Here is a 12,767-nt window from a genome sequence, read left to right as displayed (position 1 = left end):
TCAAGAATAGTCACCACTGGCCTCCCTGGGGACCTGGGGAGGGTGCAGTCAAGCTGAGAGCCCAGAGCCCAAAGTCGAGAGCCCAGCTCCAGCCAGGATTTCCTGGAAGGACTGCACAGAAAGGCCCGTAGAAGAAGGTGGGGGTGGGTGACAGGAGTCTCAGAGTGTCTTAGATTTGGGACTCCTGGGGGAGGATGGGCATCCACATGAACCCTTACTCCATGGGGCAGGTGTGAGGGACTGCCCCAACAGCTTCCAGACGCCTCCTGGGTTCCCTGGGGAGGGCTTAGAGGGTGAAGCGGCAGAAGGAGATGGGATGAGTTACCAAACTGCCCAGAGGTGCGCGAGGGAGGCTGAGGGTCCTCTGGCGCTGAGGGGTGGCGGGGGTCCTGGGAACTTACACTGTCTTCCTCCAGGTGAAGCAGGGTCTCAGGTAGCCGGGGAACTGGTTGAGCAGAGGAAATTGGATAGACTTTTTTTTTTTTTTTTTTTTTTGTCATGAATGGGCTCGGTGTGGGTAGGGGAACTTCCTGTTTCTGAGGGAATGTGGGAAAATTGCCCTTTGGGCTGGGTGAAGAAAAAAGCAAGTAGAACCCTGGGACCCCTGGACTTCCTCCTCCAGAGGAAGTGGCTTCGGTTATGGGCCAGTGAGCCTGTGCGTCCCCAGCCCTAGGGCGTTCCCTGCTTCGGAGAAGCAGGGCAACAGTTCTGCCAGATGAGAGGATCCAGGCTGACTGGAGGAAGGAAGGGCCTTATCTCATCTGGGCTCAGGTTTGGGAGAGAAGGCCTCTCAGAGGACGTGCTGCCTCAGCCAGTCTTAAAGGTCGGGTATGGGAAGGGCATCCTGGCTGAGAGAATAGCCTGGATAATGGCTTAGAGGTGAGCCTAGGCTTGGAGTGTTCAGGAAGCTGAGCCACTGGAAGGGGCTGGCACCAAGGGTGTACAGTGGGGTGACGGGGCAGAAAGTGAGTCTAGAGAGAGGGATCGCCCTGTTAGGGCTGGCAGGGACACAGCCAGATGTGCACTGAGAAGTGTTGCTCTGATGGCCTCACCCTGGAGGCTGGGACCTCTGAGGGTCTCCCGAATGAGAGGAGGCCAGCTTCAGAGCTGACCCCTGCCTACACCACTGCCTGGACATTTGAAATGGCTTTGGGCCTATCTTAACCCAACACACACTTATTAAGCACCTACTGTGTGCATGCCCCGTGCCAGCTGTTTGGGATGACAGCTGGCAAAGGTGACCACCCGTTCGTAGCTTGCATTATTAGAGTGCATGTGCAGGTTTCGGGGAGGCAGATGATCCGGGTCACCACAATGCATAAGGAAGTAACTCACCACCTACGGGCACTTGAGTTCTTCCTGTGTGTGCAGTGGACACTGCTGCAGGGTTCTGAGCCCCTTCTGTTCTCCAGGGAGCCTCTGGCTGATGTGCTGATGAGGGATTGAGGGGAGGGGGCAGTGCAGGAGGTCTCTGTCATGGTCCAGATGAGAGGCGGTGTGGACTTGGATGGGGCATGGGGGGATTCGAGGGGCAGGTTTGGAACCTCCCTGGAAGGAGGGCTGACAGGCTTCCTGCTGACTGGGGCCTGGGCTGAGAGGGCCAAATGAGGGGGCCTCCAGGGCAAGGCTGATGAGAAGGGGTGGCTGGGGGCGACATGAGGGGAGGGAACCCTGTAGGTCCATCCAGGGGAGGGGCCTGTGGGCCAGAACAGAGGGCAGAGTGTGCAGTTTGCGGCTGTGGTCTGAGCTGGACATGAGGGTGTCATTCATGCTGAGGTCTTACTTAGAGCTCCCACCCTGGATGAGATGACCAGGAGTGGATGGGGCTAGAGAGGAGAGGGGCCAAGGGCTAAGGCTGGACTCCAGCATGAGGAGGAGGTGGCCGGGGCTCTGACCAGGGAAAGGGAGGGAAAAATAAAGGAGCCAGACCTGGAGAGGAGAGGCAGGTGAGTGGCGGCCTGGGAGCTTCCTTGGGGCCGAGTGCTGGAGTCACTGGTGGCTTTGGCAAGAGTGTCATGGGCCTAGGGGCTGACCCTCGGGATTCAAGCAGGAGGAATGGGCTGGACACCCTTCTGAAGGGTTTTGCACCAAAAGGGGGCTGAGAAATGGGACTGTGGCTGGAGGGGAAGTGGGATGAATAGAGAAAACCTTTGTTTACAATTTTAAGATTTAAAAGAGTGATGCTGCAGAGGACAGAAGGGGGATCTGGAAGGAGTGGGGAGGGGTCTGGCCTTCGCCATTCCTCCATGGGTGAAGTGAATGTGTTCTCCTTGAGGCTTCCTACTCTTACTCCTATGATTCTCTAAGGACCTGTCTCAACAAAGCCAGCAAGGTTTTGCCTGGGATGGGACTAGAGTTGAGGCCTGGTTGGATGTGACTCCAGCCCGCCCGAACCTCCGTTCCCACCCACCTCACACCTTCTCAACCAGGTGAGGTGCGGTTGCAGACCTTGGTCAGTGGAGGCTGCCTGGATCCCACAGTGGGATCTGTGTCTGACACCCTGTGGGGCTCCATCCCAGCACCCGAGGCTTGGTATGTTGTCCTGGGAACCAGAGTCTTATGAGGGACCTCCAGCCTGCCGTAGGCACTGGGTGCCTGGCCTCGGCTTCATCTGGGAGGTGTCCGGTTAAGAGTCTGGGGGGCTGGGGTCAAAGGTCCTTCACCCCCTGACCTGGTATCCTTGGGCCCCAGGGGTCAGCCCTCAGCCCAAAGGGACTAAGCTTGTCAGATAGTCTTGGGGAGGCCTTGTGGTGCCCACTCTGCCTCTCACCTGCTAGGCCCCGACTCTGCAGATGACACTTGAGGAAGTGAGCCATCAGGTGCTGAGGAACCTTCTAGAACTGGACTCTATGAATGCTCTTCTGGGACTGGAGTTTGGACAGAGACTTTTAGGAGGAGGGGCAGGGGCTGGACCTCATCCAGGGTTTGTTCTTACCGGGCTGGGCATTGGACTCAGACACATCCCCTGAGAGGTTTGTGGAATTGTGGCCTTTAGGGCCAGGGCAGCACGTTCCTGGAGGAGGCTCTGCCAACAGGGGCTTCTCCACTGGCCTCTAGTGAACTAGGGACCCCAGATGGGCTTAGGGCCAAGGGCCCAGTCCCTGACACCAGTGTCCAAATGGAGGGAGGGCAGCAACCTGCTATGGGCTTTGGGGAGAGGCCTGGGGTCCTGGATGGGCGAGCACCCTCCCCTCACTGGGCTCCACTATGGGCCTGGACCTGGGGGCTCCAACGTGGTGGGCTGTGGTTCACGTACTTGGGTTCACGCTGGCCAACAGCCACAGCTGAAGGAGATAAAGGCCCAGATGGCCCATGGGGGAGGCATCCAGTGTGAGGCCTGAAGACTGGAGCCCTTGGGGCCTTTGGGGGACAGCGAGGGTATAGTCTGGAGCAGCCCACGTCCCCTTTCTCATACCACAGGCCAAGGGACCAGAGGAGATGGGTGGAGGAGCTGGGACCCTGCTCTAGGAAGCTCACTCATTGCGTGGGGGAGACCTGGTTTGCTCGGGACTGAGGAGTTTTGGGATGTAGGATTTCCCATGCCAAAATTGGGGCAGCTCTGGACAAACTGGGTCACCCTCCCCTCATGGGACCCTGGAGGCCAGATGGACTCTCCCCGGTCCTTGACCTGGAGGCAGGAAGGGACAATGGTGGAGGCTGGGGAGGTAGCCAGGCAACAGCATAGAAACTGGGAACTGCGGGGCGGTGGGCCCAACCTGCGGACTCCCTTGAGGGATGCCTTGCCCGACCTTAGGACTCAGGAAGAAGGAAGAACAGCTCCTGCAAAGGACGGATGTCCATCCAGGGAGGCAGGGGGAGGAGCCAGCAGCTGGTGGTCCCAACCTGGCAAGGGCCGTGGTGGGGTGTGTGTGCATGTGTACGTGTGCATGTGAGCGTGTATGCGCATGTCAAGGGCATCGTGGAATCAGGAAGAGATGTGCCTTAGAACGGGGTCCTGAGAGAGCAGCCTCACACCTGCTCACCAGCCAGAACTGGGAAACTCAGGTAGGATGGGTGGCATGGCCACCAGTGCCTCTGTCCCCCGACAGGCACCTGCCTGAGGGCCTGGAGCTTAGCTACTGCCCATCTCTTAGGTACCCACATCTCCCTCGACCTCAGCCTCCTTTGGTCCCAGTCCCTTGTCCCCCAGGAACAAAGGACAGCCCCAAGCTCTCACCATCTAACCCATATCCAGGATCTCTTTATTTTATTTTTTATAAGACAAGGTCTTGCCCTGTCACCCAGGCTGGAGTGCAGTGGTGTGATCACAGCTCACCACCACCTTGAACTCCTGGGTTCAAGTGATCCTCCTGCCTCAGTGTTCCTAGTAGCTGGGACTGTGTATGAATACCACCACACCCAGCTAATTAAAAAAAATTTTTTTTAATAGAGACAAGATCTTGCTATGTTGCCTGGGCTGGTCTTGAACTTCTGGCCTCAAGCGATCCTCCCACTGGAATTACAGGCATGAGCCATGGTGCCCAGCCTCCAGGTCTTTTAGAACCTTCAGAATTCAGTAGGGAATCCAGAAAGAAGCAGGAAAGATTTCCAAGAAGCAAGAGGAGAAGTCACAAAACCCATGCAATTACTTCTGACCCTTGGAGGCCCTCAGCTCTCACCTGTCCTCCCTGCCCCTAGACTTGCTGGCAGCTTCAGGGAACCTGGCTATTTGGTTTCCACTGGGGGCAGCCACGCTGGCATCTCAGTGAGATGTAGCAGCCTCCCTTCCCTGCTCCGGGCACCCTGGACCTGGCTGGGTGAGTTTCTAAAACTCTGGTGGTTCTCACCCTCGACCTCTGGTGACTGCTCTGCTTCCGGGGCTGCCAGCCCCGGAGCCCTGGCCCCTCAGCCCCCACTGGATCACACCACATTTTGCAAACCAAAGAAGCATGAGAGATAGAGAGCTCCAGCTTCAAGCATTGCCTGCCCTGCACTCATCTTTGGGTGGCTCTGTGCCTTTGTGCCCTGTCTGGAATGGTCCCCTTGCCTGTACGTCCCTTCCCTTCCATTCTTGGGTCTTGGCACAAGTCATTGCCCTGAAAATCCCCCATCCCTCTTTCTTCATGTAACCTGGGCACTGGCCTGCCTTGTATACTTATTTCTGCTTCTGCCTGCCCACCTAGAAGCCCCTGAAGGCACAGTCGCCCCTGAGGTCCCAGGGAGATAATGCTGAATGGACAGACAGACAGGTGAGGCCATAAATCAGACACCCCTAGTCCAGGCCTCAATTTGACATTTGAGGAGGTGGCGCTGCTCAGGCCACCAGGCCCCGGTCCAGGTGCCCAGACACCCTCAGCAGCATCTGCCGGGCTGCCATGGCTAATATCCAAATACAGGGCCCTGCGAGGTGGCTCACACTTGTAATCCCAGCACTTTGGGAGGCTGAGGCCGGCAGATCACTTGAGGCCAGGAGTTTGAGACCAGCCTAGCCAACAAGACAAAACCCCGACTCTACTAAAAATACAAAAAATTGGCTGGGTGTGGTGGCGCATGCCTGTCATCCCAGCTACTTGAGAGGCTGAGGCATGAGAATCGTGAACCCAGGAGGCGGAGGCTGCAGTGACCTGAGATTGTATCACTCCACTCTGGCCTGGGCAAGAGTCTGTCTCAATAAAACTCCAACCCTCCCCGCAAAAAAAGCCCAAAAACCCAAAAGCAAATACAAATACACATAAGACCCCACATGAGCTCAATTCACTAACTGCTTCAAATTGAAACCTGGAGCACCCAGGGAAGGGGCAGTTGTAGATCGGGCTCAGCAGGGGGGCCCCAATCTTAAAATCCCCAGCAGCCAGCATGCGTGCCAGGGGCCCGTGCTCATGACAGGGCCCAGCACTTATACATGCACTCTGCAGCCAGCCCCAGCAGGCTGGCATCTTCACCATCGACCAGGCCTTGCATGGGTCTGGAACTCTTGAGCCTCAGTTTCCCCATCTGTGAAATGGGGACAACGTTAATCCCTGCCTCACAGGATGTTGTGAAGATCAGACAAGATCATTTGCACATAAAGTGCATAGCATGAGGCTGCCTGGCAGAGAGGGTGTGCTGCAGTGGCAGCTGGTACTGACCAGCAGCTAGGGGATGGGGCCACTGCTGGGCGCTGGGCATCATGTGTGCCTCAGTGCTCACTCAGGGCTGGCGTGAAGACTGATGCATCAGAGTCATAGTGACCTGAATCCCATGGACTGTCCTGAACGCTGACAAAGGGGGTTCACTGCCCAAACTGCTCGTCATTTAGATAACATTTCATCCTAGGCTGGGCGCAGTGGCTCATGCCTGTAATCCCAGCACTTTGGGAGGCTGAGGCAGGTGGATCATGAGGTCAGGAATTTGAGACCAGCCTGGCCAAAATGGTGAAACCCCGGCTCTACTAAAAATACAAAAATTAGCCAGGTGTGGTGTTGGGCATCTGTAATCCCAGCTACTTGGGAGGCTGAGGCAGAATTGCTTGAACCTGGGAGGCAGAAATTGCAGTGAGCCAAGATCGAGCCACTGCACTCCAGCCTGGGCAACAGGGCAAGACTCCATCTCAAAAATAAACAAACAAACCAGACCTGTTTCACCCTGCCTGCCTGTTTACGTGAAGGGGGTGTAGGTGCCTTTCCTCCCCGGAGCCCACATCCTTGGGTATAGAGTGAATGTCCAGTTTTCATTGCATCACAGCTGGAGGTGTGGCCAGTGGCAGGTCTCTGCCCTGCCTGCCCCTGTAGGTTGGAGGGAGATGCTGGTGATGGTGAGGGCAGTGGTGTCCTCAAGAAGAAGGCTGCTGTGCCAGGCACATACTGACTTGCCCTGTAAGCCTCATCAGAAACTTTACAGATGAGCAAGAGGAGGCACAGAGAGGTTAAGCAACTTGCCCAAGGACACACAGCTAGTACGAGGCAGATGCTCTGCCCGACTCCATAGCCTACATGTTTGCTGCTGGCCAGGCAGTGCCTGTCCCCTGTTCCCCATGCTGTTCCCCTTGCTGGGCCAATGCTGAGGACCAGGTCTGATAGCCTCCAAGGTGAAGCCAGTTCCTGAGCTGCAGCCCCAAGCCCTGCAACCCTCTCCAGCCCCCTCCCCTAGGCCCATCTCTGCTCACTCTCTGAGCCCAGCCTGTGTGCTGCCACCTCCTTAACCACTTCCCCAGCTGCCCTGATTGCTGGCCCCCAGCTCCCAGCCAGAAGCGGGCCTATGATTCCTTGTTGTTCTGAAGCAGCCAGAGCACAGTTGTGCTCCGGACTGAAGGGTGTGAGTGTCCATACGTGCCCAGGTAGTGACCACGCAGTGGGCAGGTGCAGGCCCGACAGACAGGCTGCCGCCTTGGGGGCTAGCTGTCACCTAGGGGCTCCGGGCAGCAGCGCCAGTGGCGGGAACGAAGGCAGAGGGCGCCGGGCTGCCGGCCGGGCCTGCGGGGGGACAGGGCAGGAAGAGGAAGAGGAGGAGCTGGGGATGAGGAGGGAAGGAAGGAGGAGGGAGGGGAGGAGGGGCAGAGGGAGCAGAGAGGAAACGGGGGAGGGGTGGCAGGGCGGGTACCCACCTCTCCGCAGAGCGGGCTCTTTGTCTCCCCTCCCCCACTCCCTAGAGACGGGCGAGGTCCACGTGCTGTTTCCCACTGAGGTGCCACTGAGACCGCCCCACCCCCAGATCTGATGGGTTAGGGTTTTGTGAAAAATGCACTCCTGCCCACTGCAGCCTGGAGAGCCACACTGGGTAGAGCCCCCATCTTAGACTTGAGGGGACTTGGGGTCAGAGAGCAAGGCCCTGGCCCAAGTCACCCCCAGGTGTGAGGCATGAATGAGGTGGGTGGGGGTCCTGGTGGCTGTGCCGTTTCGGGACGCCAGGGGGCAGCAGGCACCCAGCTTTAGCCCTCAGGCGCCCAGCTTCAGCCCTGAGGCTGCCAGGTTCCAGTGGCTGCCCCTGTGGCTGGGGAAAGGGGCACAGGCAACCTCCCGGTCGAGTATCTACTCTGAGCAGCCCTCGCCTGTGGGGCGCAGCCACCTGGGAGGCGGCCAGGGCAGGCCTGCCGTCACCTCCTGGCCTCTGCGCTGGGTCTGGCCGACTGCCCTGGCTTCAAAACTCGGCCAGGAGGAGGTGGAAAATGGGAGGGAGGGAGGAAGGAAGGAAGGAAAGAAGGAAGGAGTGAAGTGATGGGGGCTCCCCTCCTTTTCTGACCCTGGAGGTCAGTGGGGCGGGACACCAGCCCAGGGCAGGAGGTGGCTTCATTGTCTGACTTACTGGGGTACCCTGGGCCAGTCACTCCATCTCTCTGGGCCTCAGTGTCCTGCACAGGAAAGTAACAAGATTCAGAGAGGTCACGCCATGTAGCAGGCGCTTTTGACTGACATCTAAAATCAAGTCTCCCTCAAGGCCTGGGAAGCCCCTTCACCCCCAAGGGCCCAGTATGGGTGGGGCTTCCTCAGTAACTGCAGGCCTGTCCTCCTGCATGAAGGAGGGCGTGGTGGGGTGCATCTGGGGGCCCTCATGACACCCGTCTGGAGGCATCCCCACTCTCTGGCATTTCGAATAGGCCCTGAGCTTCTCTGAACACTGTGGCTTGGGTGTGGAAAGCAGGGTGGGAGGGAGTGGCTTGGAGAGGCCTTGGGGCCCTGGTGTAACCTGTGCGCAGGGCATGCTGGTCACAGGGGTCTCCCCCAGCTCCAGCAGAGTCAGGGGGCTTGGTGGGAAGGGAGACCTGCTCACACCACATTTGTTTGTCCTGCTGTTTCCCTGATGAAGTGAGCCACTGGGCCTGGGACCCTGTGTCTGTGTCCTGTGGGTTGGTAGGGAGAGGAGGAAAGGCCTGGTGAGCTCAGAGCTGGCTGCAGGGGCGTCTGACATAGGTCCCCACGTGTCCTTGAGACCCTCCTCGGTACCTGCTTCCTAGCCAGGAAGCTCCCTTCCTAGCCCAGAAAGGAGCTGTGTGGAGCCCAGGATGACCAGTGGCCCTCGCTTTCCTGGGACATTCAGTGCCGAAACCAGCAAAGTCTCAGGCAGGCTGGGATCAGTGGGGTCCCTCTCTTCCAAACCCCAAGGGAAGCAGCCCCTGGACCTGTTCTGGAGCAGGGGTGACTGTTCCCTGTTCCCACTGTGCCTCCCCTCAGGGCCTGCCCAGCTCCGCCCATCGGTTCCTAGGGAGTGAGGACCCCCGGCCGAACCCCCAGCACAAGGCCGTCCCTGTAATCGGAGCTTGTGCCGCATGTGGCCGCGTCACTGGAGGGAGGCCGGCACCTGCGGAGGACGTGCCTGGCAGCCGCTCCAAGAACAGCCTGTCCTGGGGGGCGGGGTGAGCCTTGCGCGGGAAACTGGTGCGGGGGAGCTCTTCTGGCCCAGCATGGCCCCCCGCCAAGTTTGTGCTGAGCTGCCTGTTGCGGGAGGGGGGGCCTTGGGTTAATCTGTCACTCCCCATGCCCCTGGGGCCTCTGGGCTGGATGGCTCCCCACCCCATCTAATGGATGGGAAGGTGGAGGTTCAGCGGGGGCAGGGGTCTCTCCGGCCTTTGGGGGCAGAGCCAGTCAAGCTCCTGTCCAGGGCTGGTCTGACGACCTGCTGCTGGGTGATGTGGTTTGAGGCCAAAGGGGTGGCCTTTCCAGAGTCAGGCATCCCTGGGCAGGGTTATACCCTGCACAGATGCCCAGCCCTGGCTCTAGTGCTTGGGGTGGGGGATGTCAGGGGAGATTCCCAGGGCCCTTGACTTCTTTCCGTTCCTGCTTTCTTGTTCCTGCACAGAAGTCCTATGGAGGGGCTCAGGCTGGGTGAAAGGCAGAGCCAACCTCAAGTCTCAGCGATCTCAGGCAGGTGGCTTAACCTCTGGGAGCCTGAGTCCCGTCCCTTGCAAAATGGGCATGAGCACACCTCCCTCTCAGGGGTCTCGGAAGGATTAAATGAGGCAATGAGCTTAACCCTGGGTTAGGGCAGGGCCCTGAGCAGGAACAAGATGAAGCCAGCGAGTGTTGTCATTGTTTATCATATCCCTCTCCAAAGGGCACCAGCTGGAGAGCAGCTGGGGAGGCAGCCGGGAAGGGCACAGACACCTCTTGCAGGATCCCTGGGGTGCTGTGGGAGGGTGGTGCTGCTGAGGGCAGGCTCCGGGTACCCGGAGACTCTAGTGGGCCCTGGATCAGCACAGATTCAGGTGGTGTCCAGCCCTCACCTTCCACCCACCTTGACCCTGTGCCTGCATTCTCCAGCCCTCTGTGATTGATGGATGATATGGGGCCCATGGCTCAATAGAACATTCTTTGAGGCCTTCGTTTGTTTGAAGACAGATAGCTCAGGGCCTCAGAACCCAGGGAACAGCCCCGAGGCAGGTTTCACCATGGGTCAGAGGGAAGAGAAAAGCTCCCGGCCTGTCCTTGGTCACTTCCTGATAGGGGCTATTGGCCCGCCGGCCGGGTGTCCTGTGTCCCAGAATTTGGGTTCCCTGGGGCTCTGGGTAGGGATTGGGCCTGACCTAGGACAGGCATTCTTAGCCCTGTGAAGCCACCTGCGGCACACATTCCTGATGGGGCCATGAACATGCCGACAAGGCAGCTGTACAGCTGCCACACCCGGGAAGAGGAGGCCTCAGGCAGCCAGGGAGGCACTGGAGTGGAGGTCACCCGCCAGAAAGCACATGTGGCTGAGGACAGGGCTTCCTGGGCCTACCCCGGCTCTGCTACTCATGGGCCAGTGTGTTTGCCTCTGGAAGCCTCTGTCTCCTCGGTTGTAAAGTGGGCCCACAACATTGACTGACCACCCATGAGGCTGTGGTGAGGACTGGCCCATGGGTGGCCCCTGGGAAATAGCTGGTTTAATGACTCCAGCACGAAGATCCACCAGGATAGGGACCTAGGCTTCTCTGGCTTCTGGGCCTTTCCTAGCAGGAACGCAAAGCAGTGAGGGCTGCAGGTTAATCCTGCCTTAGCTGCTTGTGCAGCAAGTTGTTTTCTTCGTCGTCTCCTTCTCCTTCTCCTTCTTCTTCTTCTTTCTGAGAGGGTGTCTCGCTCTGTCATCCAGGCTGGAGGATAGTGGCACAATCACGGCTCACTATAGCCTTGACCTCCTGGGCTCAAGCAGTCCTCCCACCTCAGCCTCCCAAGTAGCTGGGACCACAGGCACGTGCCACCACACCAAGCTAATTTTTAAAATATCTGTAGAGATGGGGTTTCTCTATGTTGCCCAGGCTAGTCTGGAACTCCTGGGCTCAAGCGAACCACCCGCCCTGGTCTCCCAAAGTATTGAGAGTGTAGGTGTGAGCCCCGGCTGCAGAAAGGCTTGAATCTTCTCAAGCCTTGGTTTCCTTATCTGTAAAAGGCCAACTGAAATCTACCTATGCCTTCCCTACATATTAGGGTATGTAACACCCCACTGTGATGGACAAGCCTGCATTTCTAGTGGGTTAAGATGCAATAAAAGTTCATTCTTTGTGCCCAACACAGGCAATGCAGTGTGCAGAGGGCACTCAGTTGTTCTCTCCTGATGGCCCCGCCGGGTCTGGAGCCTCCATCTGGCCAGCAGAGGGCGCAGAAGGACTGACTGCCTGGGCTGCTTGGACGTGACCACCTGGAAGTGGTGTACAGAGTTCCTGACAACGTTCCCGGCCAAAACGAGTCCCGCGGCCCACTTGTGTGCAAGATAGCAGGAAAATGTCTGTGTGCTCCGAGGAGAATGCAAAGGCTGGTGGATGTACTGCCTTTCCTCTGCTGCTCTCTCCGCTGGGGGCAAGAATGACAGGACCTGAACATGCACACAAGGGCCCGGAACTCACGACCCCCCTCAGAGGCCCCCCCTACTCCTGCGCTTGCAGGATTTGGGGCACTAGCACAGCCCAGCCCACCCCTTGGGACCAGCACCCCCTCCGCAGTTCTGCTCTCTGCAGCAACACAGAGTACAAATATTGTTCCTTTTGTTTCTTTTTTCCCTTTGGATACATTTTTAATTACAAAAATAGAGCCTGATTGTCACCCAGACAGATGTTTGCTTGCTTCTGGGCCCATTGGGCCTCCTCTCAGAGCCTGGAACTCCCAGCCCCCAGCTCCTGGGGTGCCTTCCTCCAGGTGTGTCCCTGGCTTGGGCTGGGGGGATGCAGTCCTGCTCCTGGGATGTGTGGGTTTAATAAACTACTAGGTACCATCCTTGATCAAATTCAGAGTGACAGACTTAGAGCAGGTCACCTCTCGCCTTCTAATGAAGCCAAGACAGAGGAGTCCCCACAGCACTGGGTTTGACTCTGTAATTAAGCTGGTAAAGTGGAAAAATAAAAGTAGGAAACCTAAATGGAAACCAAACCAGAAAGCCAGGCTGCTTGGGAGTTCCGAGCCTGCTTCCTTCCAGCTGTGCGGCCTCCTCGGCTGACGCGGAGTCTCTGCTGATTTTCTCTAACACAGGATGATGGTAGCTACACCCTCTGAGGGGTGTCACCAGGGCCAATTAGTCCTGATGGTTGGAGTGTGGGTATCCAGGCGCCACTAGGTCACTACCCACTCTGGCCCTTTGCTCCTAGTCTCTGGGGAGGTGGTGGCACAGGGGCACGGAGCAGACTAGACTCTGCCTCTTTCTGCCCCCAGGCCAGTTGATATGAGCCCTGCTTGATGGGTTCGCAAGGCCTGGGGAGCCTTCTTCAGCTTCTCTTTGTTTTCCTAAGATGAAAATTGTGACATCTGTGCTTGTTGAAGGAAATTTGTAAATTGTGCGCAGAGAAGAATATGAAATTAACATAAATTGTCGCGTTTGGTTCTGCCAAGAGCCAAGAGTGGCTCTGGCCCCTCTCCTGGGTTAACACCCTGTCCTGTCCATTTCGCCCC

At 57.8% G+C, this 12,767-nt stretch overlaps 1 pseudogene; it reads left to right on the top strand.

Annotated features, from left to right (window-relative positions):
* The first annotated feature begins 502 nt into the window (after window positions 1-502).
* LOC126936396 (beckwith-Wiedemann syndrome chromosomal region 1 candidate gene B protein-like) lies at window positions 503-12,544 on the top strand (annotated as a pseudogene).
* Window positions 12,545-12,767: the final 223 nt, after the last annotated feature.

This window comes from Macaca thibetana, chromosome 14, assembly GCF_024542745.1.
Source record: "Macaca thibetana thibetana isolate TM-01 chromosome 14, ASM2454274v1, whole genome shotgun sequence".
In the NCBI taxonomy this organism is placed as follows: Eukaryota; Metazoa; Chordata; class Mammalia; order Primates; family Cercopithecidae; genus Macaca; species Macaca thibetana.
Note: the sequence above shows the minus strand (reverse complement) of the source record. Positions and strands in the feature narration are given on the sequence as shown.